The sequence below is a fragment of the Manis javanica genome, chromosome 2 (assembly GCF_040802235.1).
Source record: "Manis javanica isolate MJ-LG chromosome 2, MJ_LKY, whole genome shotgun sequence".
NCBI lineage: Eukaryota > Metazoa > Chordata > Mammalia > Pholidota > Manidae > Manis > Manis javanica.
The window spans coordinates 186,375,800-186,392,641 of NC_133157.1; the positions used below are offsets into that span (position 1 = coordinate 186,375,800).

The 16,842-nt window shown below is 40.3% G+C and overlaps 1 protein-coding gene across 2 annotated transcripts in view; it reads right to left on the reverse strand.

Moving 5' to 3' along the window:
• Positions 1 to 16,842, reverse strand: part of NCALD (neurocalcin delta) — a 397,463-nt gene that overhangs the window by 328,137 nt on the left and 52,484 nt on the right. Inside the window, exon 1 of one of the 2 annotated variants that reach the window (XM_036995631.2) lies at positions 13,327 to 13,347. The exons of the other annotated variant lie outside the window; for it this stretch is intronic. The gene's annotated coding sequence lies outside the window, so the exon portion shown is untranslated. Of the gene's footprint in view, positions 1 to 13,326; positions 13,348 to 16,842 lie in introns of those variants that run through there. 2 annotated transcript variants of the gene reach the window in all.

A 16,842-nucleotide genomic window follows, 5' to 3' on the forward strand; every position in this document is an offset into this window, starting at 1 on the left:
TTATACTAAAAATAGACCAAAGGAAGAAGATATAAACACTTTCCTAGAGATGATGATGATGATTTTGAGGAGGAAAGCCTTTTCATAAATTGTAGTTTAAAGATGGAAATTGAAACAGCAGCTTAGACATCACCTACTGTCGTCAATACTGCAACTAACCAATTAAAGGAATAGTCAAATCAGACACACTTGATACAAGTTAATAGAGACATTTAAGAGATTAATCCTAGGATATTCCAACCGAGCAAAGTCAACAAAGTTGACCCTTAAGAGAAAAAGAAAAGAAAAAGTTAAAAAAAGTTTTTGAAATTATATGCCTGAGCCAACTAACCATTGTCTATAGCAACTAAACTGAGTTTCTGCTGTATTAATGATAGGAAATGCAGAAAAATACCATACCACACAGGAACACAAACTTTCCATCATGGATGTTTGAACCAATGTGCAAAATCATGTAGGGTCAGTGGGAAATACCCTTGCCAAGTGCCAAGGACTGAATAATCCTCTTAACAGAATTTCATAATTCTTTACTCTTTAGGGCTTTGCTCTTCTGCCTGTGTGTCTTCATCTGCTCATGAACTTGGTCACTCAACTAGTTATTTACAAAGGACCCAGGCATGCTTCGATTTATGATTTCTTCAATGGAGTCCAGCCTATGATAAAATGTCAGATTCAACAATACCTCTCATCCCAGAAAACAGTAAAGAAACCCCAGGCAATGGACTCCACGGCACTAAAAAAATGAAAAAGCTAAAAAGCAGAAAGACTTTGAAGCCTGAAGAGGGAGTGGAAAAAAAGAAGAAAGAAACAGTTGGAGAGATGCTCTCCAGACCCAAAATAGAAATGCTGAGCAGCTGCTGCAGATTTCAATCTGCTAATTCGAAAAGTCACATTGCTTTGTCCTGATGTGCATCAGTGAAGCATTTATTTTCATATCCATCCATGCATTTCTACTGTCCCTTAAAATAGCCACCACCTCCCAGTGAAGCCCACCACCTCCCAGTGAAGCCCATCTGCAGGCTGCCTGTGACCCCCAGGACATGAGTGGACAGGGACAGAGTGATATTGGTGGGGGAGGCTGGGGGGAGCGAGGATATCAGAGTGGTAAGGGGGCTTGTGAACAGATCCAGGGATGCCTAAAGCCCCTGGCCTAGCTACTGGCAGATCCCCAAAGAATGTTTGCTTCAAACATTTGGGAGGTTGTTGGTCCATTTTCAAACGCATGAATATAAAGCTTAAGCCTCTAGCATCATCAAATGGTAAACAAGGGCAGAGGCACTGAGATTTTTGCAACTCAAATTTTTGTCCCTACCCTTTGCATCCTCCCTTCCTGCCCTCATCCCCAATTTTAAGCTCCCCTTGGGATATAGGAGTTATCTACTGACACATGAATACTATAAATATCTCCATGGCCTTCCCTCAAAAAAAAAAAATTCAACACATTTCCACCCAACCACATTTCCAGGTAGATAGGGTTGTGGTGTTTTCTTTACAATTTTTAAAAATTTTATAATTTATACAATTTTATAACTATACTGGCTCTCAATTATTCACATGAAGATCACTACATAAGTCTTCAGAAAACCCACCAGGATTCTTTCAGCTATTCTTCTAGTTTCCCTTTCCTGGACACACAGTTGCTAACAAGCAGTGAAAAGAGTCACTTTTCTTCACACTCCCTATCCTCTGATGATGAAGCCAATAAATACTGAAATGATCAAAATGCAGGCAGCACAGAGAAGTCCAAAAAGAAACACCACAGAGGCAACCTGCAGAATGGGAGAATATATTTGCAAATGATATATCCAGGAAGGGACTAATACACAAAATGCATAAAGAACTCATACAACTCAACACCAAAAAACAAATGATCTGACTTAAAAATGGGCATAGGACCTGAATAGACATTGTTCTGAAGAAGACATGCAGATGGCCAATAGACACATAAATGATGCTCAACATGACTAATTATCAGGGAAATGAAAATCAAAACCACAATGAGATATCACCTCATACACATCAGAATAGCTAATATCAAAAGACAAGAAATAACAAGTGGGTAAGGACGTGGAGAAAAGGGAACCCTCTTACACTTGTTGGGAATGTAAACTGCTGTAGTCACTATGGAAAGCAGTATGAAGGAGTCTCAAAAAAAAATAGAAATACCATATGAGCCAGTAATTACACTTGTTGGAATTTACCCCAAGAAAACCAAATCACTAATTTGAAAAGACATATGCACTTCTATGTTTATTACAGCATTATTTTCAATGGCCAAGATATGGAAGCAACCTGAGTGTCCACTGATAGATGAATGGATAAAGATGAGGTATTGATATGCAGTGGAATATTACTCAGCCATGAAAAAGAATGAGATCTTGCCATTTATGACAACATGGATGTACCTAGAGGGTATTTTGCTAAGTGAAATAAGTCAGAAAGAGAAAGGCAAATACAATTTCACTTATACAAACCAACAAAACATAGATTCATAAATATGGAGAACAGACTGATAGTTGTTTGGGGTGTGGTAGGTGAAGGGGATAAAGAGATACAAACTTCCACTTATAAATAAATTAGACATGAGGATAAAAGTACAGCAAAGGGAATATAGTCAATATTTTAATATCTGTGTATGTTCACAGATGATAACTACACTTATGATGAGTATTTAGTAATGTATATAATTATCAAATTATTATCTCATATACCTGAAACCATTATAATATTGTATATCCACCAAATTTCAATAAAAACAAAAAAAATAATAAGATTTAAACACAGAAACATCACAGATCATGTGTACTGTAATTATCACAAGGACATTGAACAGGAAATAATTCTTGCCACAGGAAAGGCCACTCCCTACTCACTCACTCTTTCTAAAATGTATTTTATGTATTGAGTTCTGATTTCGTAGGGTGGTACTGATTTGCTATGAAGATCAGTTTAAGCTTTTTACCCAAGATGAGAAAAGTTTGAATCTCTAATTGCAGTTAATTAGAGCTCTACTCAGTCATTCCAGAATCTTTACTGAGCTCCTACCCTGGGAATTGCATGGCCCTGAACCTGGGGGATAAACCACAAACAAGAAATAGTTCTGCTCCTGCAGGGTTTGGGGCAGAGCCTGGAGGCAGCCATTAATTACATAATCAGTTATTTAATTACAATTGTAATATAGTTGTTAAAGAATGCAACTTGTGAAAAACATTTCTTTCAAGACTTGCCCTCAGGGAGGAAAGGAAAAATCATCAGTAAGGCAGGCATAAGCCCACAGGTAAGTCTGACTGTGAGGCATGTCTAAAAAGGAACCTCCCATCTAATTCTTTCTTGTACTCTAAGAAAGCAACATGAGCTTTGCACCCCCAAGTCATCTATGCAAGATGCACAAATTTATGTTAAATTAATATACTGGGATAAAATATGGTTGCTTCAACCAAAGCAAAATGTTTCAGAAAGAAGGTCTTTCTGTGCACAGCCCTATTTATGAAGGGGGCATTTGGCCTAATGCTGGTCCTTAATGTCTTCCTTCCATGGCTCCCTCTAGCACCTTGTGTCCCCTTCAGACCTCCTCCCAGCTTCACCCCTCTCCGTCTGCCACTGGGCATCTACTCCCAAGCTCATTTCTATTAATTCCAGCAGAAACATTAACTAAGAATGTTGGTATTGGGTGATAATTACCTGGTTCTGAATTATCTGTATTTTAAAACTGGATTCCAGGAGACTGAAATCTTTCAGATTCTAGAAATTAAAATGACAAAATGATATTGTCTGCTTGACCCATCAAACCCTGTCTTAGATAAAGAGCCCCCTAACTGTTGCCCAATCATAATCCACAGAGAGAAATGCGCTCTGTGAGTTCTCTCTCTCATACAGGCAAAAACCCTAGATGGGTCCCTTATTTCTATTTGTGCTTATTTCTAGCACCAAAAATAAGCATCAAAGGTAACAGGGAAATGTGAAGCCATTTTAAAACAAAAACTAAATGTAAATCTACAGCCTGTGTCAGGATGTCAAACTCAGATCAGGTAACATTGAAAAAAAATGTATTTCAAACATTTAATTCTGTTATGACTTTTTAATCAGCCTTCAACTGTGTACTTTTAATGAATACAAAACCAGTCTTGTCCCTGACACACACACACACACACACACAAGTATCCTTATATGACCATGACATAATTTCCTTTTAACAGGGACTTTCCAGGAAGAGAATCTAGTAGAGAACCACTAGGAGTTATCTTTGTCAATCAGCACAACTACCTCCTCATACCACAGAACAGTATGTTTTAACTGTGAAATAAGATAAACCAGATTCAAATAATTAAACATATTTAACCACTTTTTTAAAAACTTAATTAGCTATCTTTAAGGCAGTCTAAGCAATATCATTTGTACCCCCTCTTCCTGATTAGAGGAATTTGTAGCTCAAGACCTCATTCCAGATATTGTTACATTAATGCGCCTCACAATCCTGCAGCAGGAAGCAGGGGTCCAGTGAAAGAAGGATCAGAAATACAAAAGACAGAACAAAACTGAGTCACATCCAGCAAATAGACTTTCTCTTTCATATTATACTGGGGCCTGCTTGTCCTGGCCTTCTATCTTTTCTTGTCTAATATTGTTATTTTCCATCTGACTTCACAAGGCCAGAATCCTTTTCATCACATGTTCCATATTTGCTCCATTCTATTGAATTGCATTTACATTTCCAGTTCTTCGGTTTTATCAGTCTTGCTATACACAGGTAGTTTTATCTTACGGTGTCTCACCCACAGACCCAGATCCAGATGAGAACTAACTTTGTGGTCTACCACGAACCAGAGTTCAAAATGTTTAAAGAGAGATGACACTTCATGCATTTGCATGCCAGGTGTACACTGTAGAGATGTATCAGGTTTGTCAAGATGCTGGATGTCAACAGACGAACAGCTGACCAAGAGTGATCAGGGAAAGCTCCCGTACCAGCTTAAACCCTCCTGTGTCTCTCCAGTACAGCCAGAAAAAAATTCCACTCCTTCCACAAGGCCCTGGGTGAGCTGGCCTCTAGCTGTGTCCCCTGTCTCTTACACCTCAGTTCACATCACACACCATTTCTCGCTTCATGTTCAAGCCTTTCTGACCTCTCTTCTAATCCTCTAATAAACTAAGCTGTATCCTGCCTCAGGGCCTTTGCACTTGCCATTTTCTCTGCCTGGACTGTTCTTCCCACAAGTCTTCACAAGGCTAGAGCTACCCTAGTCTTGGATCTCAGCCCAAAAGCCATCTTTTACTCCTGAGGAGAGGCCTCCCCTGCCCAATCTAAAGTCACCTCACCAACCCAACCCAGTTACTCTCAATTCCATCACCTTGCTGATTTATTTCACTCTACTGATCATTTCTGAAAATAATCTAGTTTTTTTCATGTAATCACTACTGTTAACTGTACATTAATATCTAGTCCATAATAGCTGCTCAATAAATATTTGCATGACAAATCATCAAGAAATTAAGTTATGTTTCTTTTCTTTGTATTTCTTTTTCCCTGGTTCCATGAAAGGAGCCAAACCAACTTCTCTTGGAAAAATCTTGCCTTTCAAAGTTCAAAGGGAGGTTCCTAGTAAGATATTTTCCTTCCTGACATTTTTCCCTAAAATGAGTTCATTGAAGGTATTTACCAAGTGTCCTTAAAAACAACAAAGGGATACGGGCAAAAATTAACCAATGTTGTCAAAAAGAAATGCAGTGTGACAGAGATAGTTGACCTACCACCAGAAATCCACACTCCCCATCCACAGAATTATTGCTGGGAAGTAGCTGCTTTGCCAGGGACATTTCCCAGCCTACCTCGCACCCAGGTGAGGGCATGTAACCAGTTCTCACCAATGGAAACTAAGAAATAATGAGCGTCCCTGCCTGCCAAGGGCTTCATCCTCCATATTCTTTTCTTCCTTCCACATGATGGGGAACAAAGGACTCCAAGGCACTGGAAGAACATGAATTCATAGGATGGAGACAGACTGGCTTCCTGGCTTAGTGTCCAAGGAGACCTCTCCAACCAGAATACCTGCATTCAACATTGCATGAGGGAAAAAATAATATTTATGTTAAGTGGTTCATGGGTTCCTTGTTTCAATAGTTATCTATCACGTACAAGTGACCACCCTCTGGTGACCATGACAAGGTGTATTTGTGGTACAGCTAGGAAGTCTGAATCCCAAGCTCAGGTCCAGGCCCCATTGTTCGTGAATTCTAAGTCCCTTAACCATAAGCCTCTTCAACTCTGGTGCAATCCTGATAAGGAAAGGGGCCTCAAGTAAAACTGAGATGACATTTTCAGCAGATGAGAGCTTCAAGTCTAATTCCAATTAATTCTTTAACATGTAATTTTCTTACACATCTAAATTTTTAGACTGGAATTTCTACCTGCCACGTCTGTTGAATAAATAGAGATTAACAACCCCACAGTCACAGAGACCAGAAAAGAAAAACAAAAACACTCTTAACAAAAAAGTTACAAAATCAGTGAAATTCAGTTAATCACTGAATTGTTAGTCACCCAGGGAGAATTTGCTGACAACAGCAAGTATGTTGGGGGAGACCAACCAAACCGTGGCACAGAAAGACCTGAACTCACCTCTACCCACGACCCAAGGAGTCGACAGCTATCTGCGGAACGATTTCCTCTGAAAAACACCTGAAAACCAGCTGAGCAGCTGCTTCACATTGGCAAACAACAGCCACACTGAGGCAGGTCAGATGGGCTGAGATGCAGAATCCCACAAACCCCATCCGCCAGCGGCAACCACCTTCAGGGGGCGGGAACTCCCACACCTGGAGCTTCTCCCCAAGGAGCGAAGAGTTCGTACCCCACATGGGGCACTCCAGCTTTTGATACCTGCACCTGAGAGATGAGCCCCCCCAAAGCATGTGGCTTTGAAAACCATTAGGTGCACTTCCAGGGGACCCACAGGTCTGTGGGCGACTGAGAACCTCCTGCCGACAGTCTCCTGCGCAGACTCGCTGGCCGCAGGCCCCAGCCCAAAGGCTCCTAGACTTACTGTCCAAGCGGTTCGTTTGCTAATGTTAAAGCACAGACCTGAGGGCCCAGCCTGCTGGGGATATTCGCAGGGACAGCCCCACGTTCTCCGGCTGTTGCTAAGCGGGTGGGCACCATTTGTTTTTAACTCCAGCCTCTGTCCTCAGGGTGCCGACTTTACCCTCCAACCAGCAGGCGCCATCCTTTTTTTTTTCCTTTTCCTTGAAGGGTGCTATCTGCATGCTCTCCCTCTGCCACACTCCACAGCACCTGTATCTCCGGGCGGAGAGCTTTTACACAGGTCTGGAGTCCCGGACTGTGCAGTCACAGCCAAGGAGACCCCCCTTGGTGCTTGTTCCGGAGGCCAGGGGACGTCCCTTCTGGGTCCTGTGGGACTGTAGCAATGTGAGAGGCAGTTTGGCACCAGGGCACCGCGCTGACAGCGGTGGAAACAGCCCCAGTGTCCCTGTGAAAGAGGCCTATTTGCTTGTAGGGGAGCTGCAGCCTGAGGGGTGGGCTTCAGCTTTGGCGGCAAACCCAGAGCCTACCGGGGCCCTCAGGGGAGGCCGTGCTTGCACGTTCCCTCTGCCTCGCTATAGCCCATCGCTATGTCCCAGAAACGAGCTTATACGCTTTTCTGGAGCCCTGATCTTCGTGGCTGTCACCCCAGGACACCTCCAGATTGCCTGATCTGGCGGCCAACAGGGCGTTCGCTTGTGGTCCCACTGGACTGTATATATTTGCATACTATAAAAGCCGCTGCCTAAGGGTCTGGCTTCCAATCCGCCTGAATCTAGGTGCTGCTTGAGATTCCCCCTTTGGGACACTGACAGGGGTAGGCAGACGCTCAACAACTGGGAATATGAGAAATAGAATACACCGCTTGGAACCACAAAGGTTCAAAACAGAACCAAAAGCCGGGGTAGGGTTGCGTGATGGGTTCACGCCCCACACAAGATCGCTCCTTCAGGACCAGGAGAGGCGTTGTTTCACCTAATCATCTAATACATAGAAACCACTGAAAAAGTCGAAGGGAAAATAAGCCAGCCTTTCCATGAGGTCCAATGTCGTGCGCCCTCTCCACAAGAGACCACTCCCAAAGGGAGAAGGTCGGAGGAACTCTGGAGTCACAATACAGCAGCCTCCAAATTAAGAATGTGTCTGACTGGGGACAGCAATGCTTTGCTCCAGGGCTCAGGTTTGAAAAAAAACTCCTTTTGTGGTTCTGTCCTCCCTCACTTTAGTTCTACTCCTGTCAGATAGATAGCTTTCTCCCTTTCCTCTTTTATTCCAAATCTCACTCACTCAGGTGGTTACAACTGCAAATCTGACATACGCTGAACACCCCTAACTCCACAATCCAGACCCCCATCCTGAGACCAGATGCATGTTTCCAGATGTCTACCTAACACCACCACTTGAATTTCTCACAACACACATTTATAAAGTTCAAAACTGAGGCCATTCTCTCCCCTCACTGGGCCTATACCTCCTTCATTGTTTCTTCAGTAGCCTCACTCTCCCCCCTCTAAACCTGGAGTCAACCTTGACACTTCCTGCCTTTCATTCCCACACACATGAAATCAATCCCCACTTCAAACAATTCTTCCTCTGAAATTCCTTTAACATCTGCCCACTTCTCTTCATCTCCACAGCCGACACTCATCCACAGAGGCCAAAATTGTTCAGCCCCACCCATACCCCCAGTTGCCAGTGCTCCACGGAAAAGTGCACAACCACTTACGTAAGCCTATCCTGTCCCACCCTCCCCTAGCTTCACCATGTCCCGCCCCAGCCTTCTGGTTCCTGAAAGGAACCCATTTTCTTTTCATCTCAGGCTTTACATATGCTGCTCCTGCCGTACTGATTTCTCTCCCCCAACCATCCTCCTGACCGGCCATTTCTCCCTCATTCTCTGGTCTCCTCTCCCTGCCCTCTCAACGCACATCAGATGAGGTCCCCATACTAGGTTTCCACTGCAGGCTGCACTTTTCCTTCCTAGCCCTTTATAATAAATATAATTAATTAGCTGGGTCATTATTTGTTCATTGTCTCTTTTCCCTAATAGATAAGTTTCAGGAGGAAATAAACTGTGTCTGTCTGGCTTCCTGTTTGACATACAGTAGGAACATGATAGTAACTGGAGAATGAATGGATATATGACCTCATTATCACTCACTCTCTTTGGATCCTCTCCTCTCTTACCTCCAGGTCTTGGCTCAGCCTGATCCTTATGATGGCCTCAGCCCACCCTCAGTACACCATTAGCAATAAACTTAAACAGACCCTTCACAAATCCTTACCAAATCTGGAATCACCACCCTCACATAATCCCAGTTCACAAGTCAGCTCTCTCATTTGGATGTCACTTTCCTGAATGGTAATTTGCATGTAATCCATGTACAAAAAGTCAGTGTGTAGGTAAGATGAATCTCCTAACTCACAATAATGCCTGATAACTCTGTGTGTTCTATACATTTTAATGCATTACCCACATCATATAGCTTATTATCCATAAAGACACTTAGCAAAATTGGCTTAAGATCTCAAAGTCAGTGATGGAACTGGGGCTGGAGCTTCCTACTGTCCCTGCCCAGGGCTCCCTGACAACTGGTTGAGTCAGCCCTGTGCTGAGGCCTGAAAGAAAGAAGTTTACCCAGGAAATATACTACAGAGTGGAGGACCTGCTCACTCCCAGAGCCATAACTCAAATTTTAAGCATATCTAGAGATGAGGTTTAGGGCAAGAAGATAAGGATATAAGGGAACTCCTTCCCTGCACCACCATCTTCTCTTCCTTGTCCTTCAACACCCAGTTCAAATGTAACTTCTTCCTCTGAACACTCTCACGACCAACTGTGTCACCCCTTTAACAAACAGACATTGACAAGGCACCAAGTCATGGCTAGGATCCAAAGACACAAAGACAGCATGACTCCTGGCCTCCCAGAGCCTCTGGTCTCCCCAACTGCTTGCCTAATTCTACTCCAGCACATATCTTATTGAATATAAATATTTGTTTACCTCCCTCACTAAACTGAGAGCTTACCCCTCTCTGTCCCCCAAAATGCCTCCCTCCCATTCCAAGTTCATAGGGAACATCACAAAAGGAAAGAGGTGGAAGAGGAAGGGTAAGAGCAGAGATAAGTCCTGTGGTTTCACATCAAATCACAGGGCCCAGGATATTGACCTGGACTTTCTCCATGGTAGGTTTGTCTTTATACACAGGCATTTAAAACCAGAGTTTGTCCTAACTCTCCATTCCTTGGTAAATTCCCTGAGGATAGGAGGCATATCTGATCTGAACCACAGTTTGTTTCACTTGCTCAGACAGACCAATGTTTCATGCAATTTTGCAGAACTTAATGGAATTCTAACCCATATATTAGGAGCAAGTTACTAGCATAAATAATATGCATTCAGTGATACAAAATTACAGCAGGAAGCACAAAAGTCCACAAAAAGGAGCTGTTGAACTAATGCAGGATCATCTGCTTTTGCATATTTATATCTAAGTCTTGCAACTTTTTGTTCATTCATTTTGACATCTGCCAATGCTTGTCAGCAGAATAAGCAACGTAGTCATCAAACTTAATTCCATTCATTAAATTAACTTCTTTCTTTAACATTTGGAAAATATCATTCTTTGATTTGGGCTGAGAAACAGAAAATCCAATTCATGAAATCAAGGTTCTGAGGAAGCCTAGTTTGGGATTCACTACTGTGAAAAGTCTCCTAGCAGTTCATTCCTCACATCCGTTTTGTGAGTATCCCACAAAGCCTTCTAAATGCTATGGATGGAAGCCAGCAAGTGATCAGAGCATGCTGTATCACATTTGCCTGGATTCCTAGAAAGAACCCTAAAAACAAAATAGGTTCTATGCCCTAGATTCAAATCCTATCCAATAAGAACCATGTTACAGTCTTAAATTGTTCACAAAACAGCCCCTACCTACTTGAGATGATAAACCTCAGTTCAGTTGAATTGGAAAATTTCTTTTTTTTCTTATAAATAAGTAATTCCAACTAAGGAAGGTTTAGAATTAAAGATAGAGATGAAGTAACTCAAATTTATACTTTTGGGTTAAAGTCAGGAATAAGTTTCATAATCATAAGATCTCTAGAGGCATCTGATGATTAACTGTTTGTAAAATTTAAGAGCATTTGATATTTTAAAAACCTGATAGATTCTTTTTGTAATTTCAATTTAAAATGTATGATGAGCTTAGACTGAAGAGCCTGAAGATGAACGTGCTTCATTTAATTTATCATTTCATCATTTGTTTAATGATTATTAAGCACATCTTTTGTACCCAGAACTGGAAGAATGCAAGGGAGTTAGTATGGCGTGTTAGGACTGAAAGGGCTTTGTTCTAAAGTTTATACACTGGTGATACGGGTGCAGTGTGTGTCCCCTAACCTTCTTATGTTGAAGTCCTAATGCCCAGTTATCAGAATGTGACCTTATTTGGAAATAGAGTCATTGCAGATGTAATTAGTTAAAATAAGATGACGTCCTACTGGAGTAGAATGGGTCGCTAAACCAATATGACAAGTGTCCTTGTAAAAGGGTAGCACCTTAACCTCTGATTTCTAGGCTCCAGACTGTGAGACAATAAATTTCTGTGTTCAAAGCCAACCAGTTGATAGTACTTCATTATGGGAGCCAGAGAAAATGAATACAACTGGTTGTTTACCTATTGCCTCTTAGCTCCAAGCCCTGCATCCTCTTTTCTGCTCTGTGATGCTGAGACTGGGACTGCAAAATTGATTTCACTTAATCTCTTGTCAGCTGGTTTCCTGTATGGTTTAGTCAATACAAGGCAGGAGAGAGAGAATGCAATGGGAGGGGAAGAAGAAGAGACTTCCTTCTGGTTTCCACTTTCTGTCAGCATCATACCAACAGCAGCACAGGCTGATGTCAGTCCTCAGCTTCTCTCTACACTCGCAGCACCAGCCACCCTGGCCACCGCAGGTGCACTGGCAGCTGAGCAACACAGTGCTTGAGCTCCCTAACCAGCTACGATGTGCTCCAGCCCATCCCTGACAGTCCCATCCCAGAGCTCCTAAGTTCTCAACCATTCCACCTCTTCCCTGCTACTTCTTGCAGTTACTACCTCTGAGTGACTTCAGCATTTCCTTTCTGCTCTTTCAATTTCTAACACGCATGGAGCCAATTTCCTATATGAAATCACTGCTATTTGAAATACCTATTGTGGTTTTGGGTCTTCTCATTGGATCCTGACTGATTTAGTTTACGATCCCCATGAAGAGACAAATATACAAAAATTCAACAATGTAAGCAAGTCAAGATTCACAACAGTGTCAGCAATGGTGCAGGTAAAAACCCCTTCGATTTGATGTTTTTGTAAATATAAATTAATTCATATTTTCTTCAGGGAATTTTGGCAAAGTGAATCAAAATATCAAATATACACAATTTGAGTCCAAAACTCCCAGTCCCAGAAATTCATATTAAGGAACTAATCAGATAAATGTTCAAGATTTATATACAAGGATGCCCACTGCAATGTTATTTATAATAGTAAAAAAAAATTAAACTAAATAGTATATGTCAACAAAGAACTGGTTAGTTCAATTATTTAATACACACACACAAACACAGTATCCTACGTAGCTACTAAATTAATGTAGCTCTGTATTTCTTGACATGGAAGTATACCTATATTACAGATTATTGACAAAAGCAGACTTCCAAACAAGCAGCTATAGCACCAAAAAAAAGTTTGGAAAACAACTGTAATTATTTCATAACAGATGATTAGAAACAGTAATTATTTCTGGGTGGTAGGAATTCAATTAGCTAAGTGCCAGTTGCAGAAGGCAAAGAGAAGTGTCCTATTAATAGTAGCCAGAAAAATCCTGACAAACCATTGTTTTAGAGTCAATATGTATATTTTTAAGAGAACAAAATATATAAAATTGTTGAGAACTTCAAGTATTTGAAAAAAGTAATCACTCTGCATTTGCATTATTTAATCCAAACTTACAAGGGTATGCATTCTTTGATTTTTCTCTTTTCCAGTCCTTCTGTCACTTGCATTTTTTTCAAGGTGTGCTTATTTAACAGCAAAAACATAATTAGCTCATTCATATGCTACCTATTAATCAATATGTGAGCCTGATTCGATAGAAAAATGTCAACCAAAGGGAAGACTAGAGAGCAGTCCCTGTGGCCTTGAGTCAAAACTGCCTTAAATATTTTCCCAATCTAGTGTTTAAGCAACTAACAGCATATCTACATCTTACAAAGAAACAATGGAATTACCTCCTTAGATACAAACTCACCATGCACTGGAAGAAACATCCTCTTCCAGCCACATGGACAACAGAATCTACAAAAGAGAAATGACTGTTGCAACCAAAATGCAAAATTCAAGTCCAATCAGCCCTTTTACTCCTGCCCTGGGTGTCTGCAGTTCACAGACACCCACTTCCCACTCCCATGACCCTTCAGAATGGGCAAGAGCAGCTGGTTACTGGGAAGAGACCACCACCTTCGTCTTCACTCTTAATGCAATTTCACTCACAATCCCCAAGTGCATACTAGAAATCTAAAAATACCATTGCTTGTTGGAATTTAAAGGCTCAAAACTGAAAATTTCCCAGACTTCACTCCAGTAAAATTGAAAATGCAAATTCTTTTTGCTACACCAACAGAAGCTTGGGGAATTGGGACCAAAGGCGATGTGGTCCAGGGATCCATCTGCTCCATGCTGCCCCGGGGAGAAGCAATCACTGCTATTTTGGAAGTCTCAAAATGCTTAGCAAGAGTCTTATGAAAGAATACAATGAACACTAACATAACATCAGAGAAGCATCCAGAAACTGGGAACAACAAACCAGGCAGAATGATCCAGAGTCTATAAGGCACCTGTAGCAACCCTTGCAAAGCAAGATGTACCAACTCACAAAAATGGGTTTTAACCAGCATCCTTTTCCTCGTGGTGGTTCACTGATCATATAAAACAGTACATTACACCTTTAATTTCATTATTTTCCACGTCAAAACTTACACAGTGAGCCAAAAATCTCTTAGTTTCTCCCTTGTTTAAAGTCCCTTGGAAGGACTTTGCCTCTAAGTTTCTTGCCTTGAGTAGCTAACAGTCTGATGAGAGAGGGAATAAATGTACAGAAATGATACAATAAGGCAAGAAAAGAAATAAGAGACATAGATATTGGAACGGAAGAAGCAAAATATCTTTATTTGAAGATGACATAATTATGCATCTAAAAAATCCAAAGGAACTTACCTACAAACAACTATAACAACTTATATGTGAATTGAAGAGTGAAACAAGATGCCAGTATATAAAATCCATTTGTATTTCTATACTGCTAGAAATCAACCATCATAAAATGAAATTTAAAAAATAATACCACTCACAATGACACAAAAATCAGATATGTAGGAATATATTTATCAAAAGATATGCAAAATTCCTGTACTGAAAACATTGATGAGATAATGAAAGAAAATCTAAGTAAACATAGAGATATTTCCATATGGGTCGATTGTTAAGATATCAATTCTCCCAATTAACTAACAGATTCAACAAAGTACCAGTCAAAATCCCAGCAGGCATTTTTTTTGGTAGAAATTGACAAGTTTATTCTAAAATTTATATGGGAATTCAAAGGACCCAAAATAGCTAAGACAATTTTGAAAAACAGACTCTATAATATCTACGATGTTGATAGACAGTGACTGCAATGGAAGGGATAAGGACTAGATAATATGAAAGTTGAACCACTGCATTGTGTATTTGAAACCATCATAAGACTCTATATCAATGATACTTTAATAAAAAAAAGAAATAAAGAAAACCATAGTTGGAGGGTTTAAACTTCCAGACTTTTAGACTTACCATAGAACTACAGTAATTAAGATAATGGGCAAAAAATTTGAACAGGCACTTTACAAGAGAAGATATGCAAATAGACAATATGCATATGAAAGTGTGCTCAACATTATTACTCATCATGGAATTAAAACCACATTCTCATTAAACTCATAATGAGACACCACTACTTATTCAGTAAAATAAAAAAGATATATACCATCAAATGATAGTGAAGATGTAAACTACTCTCATATATTTCTGGTGAGAATGTAAAATGCAATATCCCTTTGGAAAACTATTTGGTGGTTTCTATTAATATTAAACATATGCTTTCATTATGACCCAGCAATCCATTCCTAGGTATATGTGCAAAAGAGAAAGATTTGTTTAAGAATGTTGTAGCATCTTTATTCACAGTGAATAATTGGAAACAACCAAGTAGCCACCAACAGGGGAATGTATAAACAAACTGTTACATATTCATACAATGGAATTCTACACAGCAAAAAAAAAAAAAAACTATTGCTAGACACAATAGGATGGAAGAAACTCAAAAGCACTATGTTGAGCAAAAGTAGCCAGACACAAAAGAGCATATATTGCATGATGTCATTTATTTGAAGTTCAAGGACATGAAAACCAATCTATGGTGGTAGAAAGCAGAACAGTCATTACCTTTGGTTCCTGGCAGCAGTTATTGACTGGGAAGGAGCATAAGAAAACTTTATGAGGTAATACAACTGTTTTGTGTCTTGATCTGAGTGGTTGTTGCACAAAAATATGCATATGTAAAAATTCATCAAGTTTTGCAATTAAGATTTTGCATTTACTATATGTAAATGAATCTCAATATAAAAGAAAGCACAGAAATAACCAGATGGTAGGAGGAGAAAAATTCCAGAAAAAATGTGCATATAAAGGTCTATAGGAATGGTGAAATTTCTGTCTGAGGTGGTGGTGACGGATGGAGAGGGGCAGCATTCGGTAAAAGTATTACATTTAAAATGACCCTTGAAAGAGAAAGATCTGAATCTAAGGAAATGGAGTATGAAGGTGAGAGAAGGAAGAGAATATTGCAGGAGAGAAAACATGCATTGTATGGCTTGAGTGTTTATGCTACCCCATAATATGTTTGTTGAAATCCTAACCCCCAATGTGTGATAGTGGGAGGTGGGGCTTTTGTAGATCCTTAGGTCATGAGGGTGGAGCCTTTTGGGATTAGTGGCCCTGTCAAAGATGCCCCAGAGAGCCAGCTTGCCCCTTCCACCATGTGAGGATGCAGTGAGAAGGGCCCACCTCTTCCTCATAGGCTCTCACAAGGCACTTAGTCTGCTGACACCATGATCTTCGACTTCCAGCCTCCAGAAATGTGAGAAATAAATATTGTTTATAAGCCATCAAGTTTATAGCACTTCTGTTATAGTAGCCCAAACAGACTAAGACATACATTAAATAATGAGACTCTGACCTGAGATACAGTAGGAACAGAGAAGATGTGAGAAATATTTCAGAACCAGAGTATACCTGAATTACCAACACCTAAAATACAGAAACCAGAGCTCAGAAGAGAGGTCAGAGCTGAAGATGGTTAGGGAGTCATTTTTAGAGGGGTGACATATTGCAGATGGTTAATAAATAAATATGTGCTGAATGGATGGATACATGGACATATATGGAAGGATGAACAGAGGGAGGGAGGGCAATTGAATAATATTGTCAAGAGAAATAGATAAGGTTTAGCCATACAAAATTTCTAATATTTGACCATTTTTTGGCTTTCTAAAAATTACAGTTTCATATGGCTCAGTCTAATAATTTTTCCTTATTATTGAGTGGGCATCAAAGTCAGCTCTTTGGGCCACTACTCTGTTTAGGGAGAAGAAGAAGAAAAGCCAGAGAAAGAGCAGATGGGGAAAATGCAAAATAATAATAATAGTAATAAGAGGTTCTTTGCATTTGG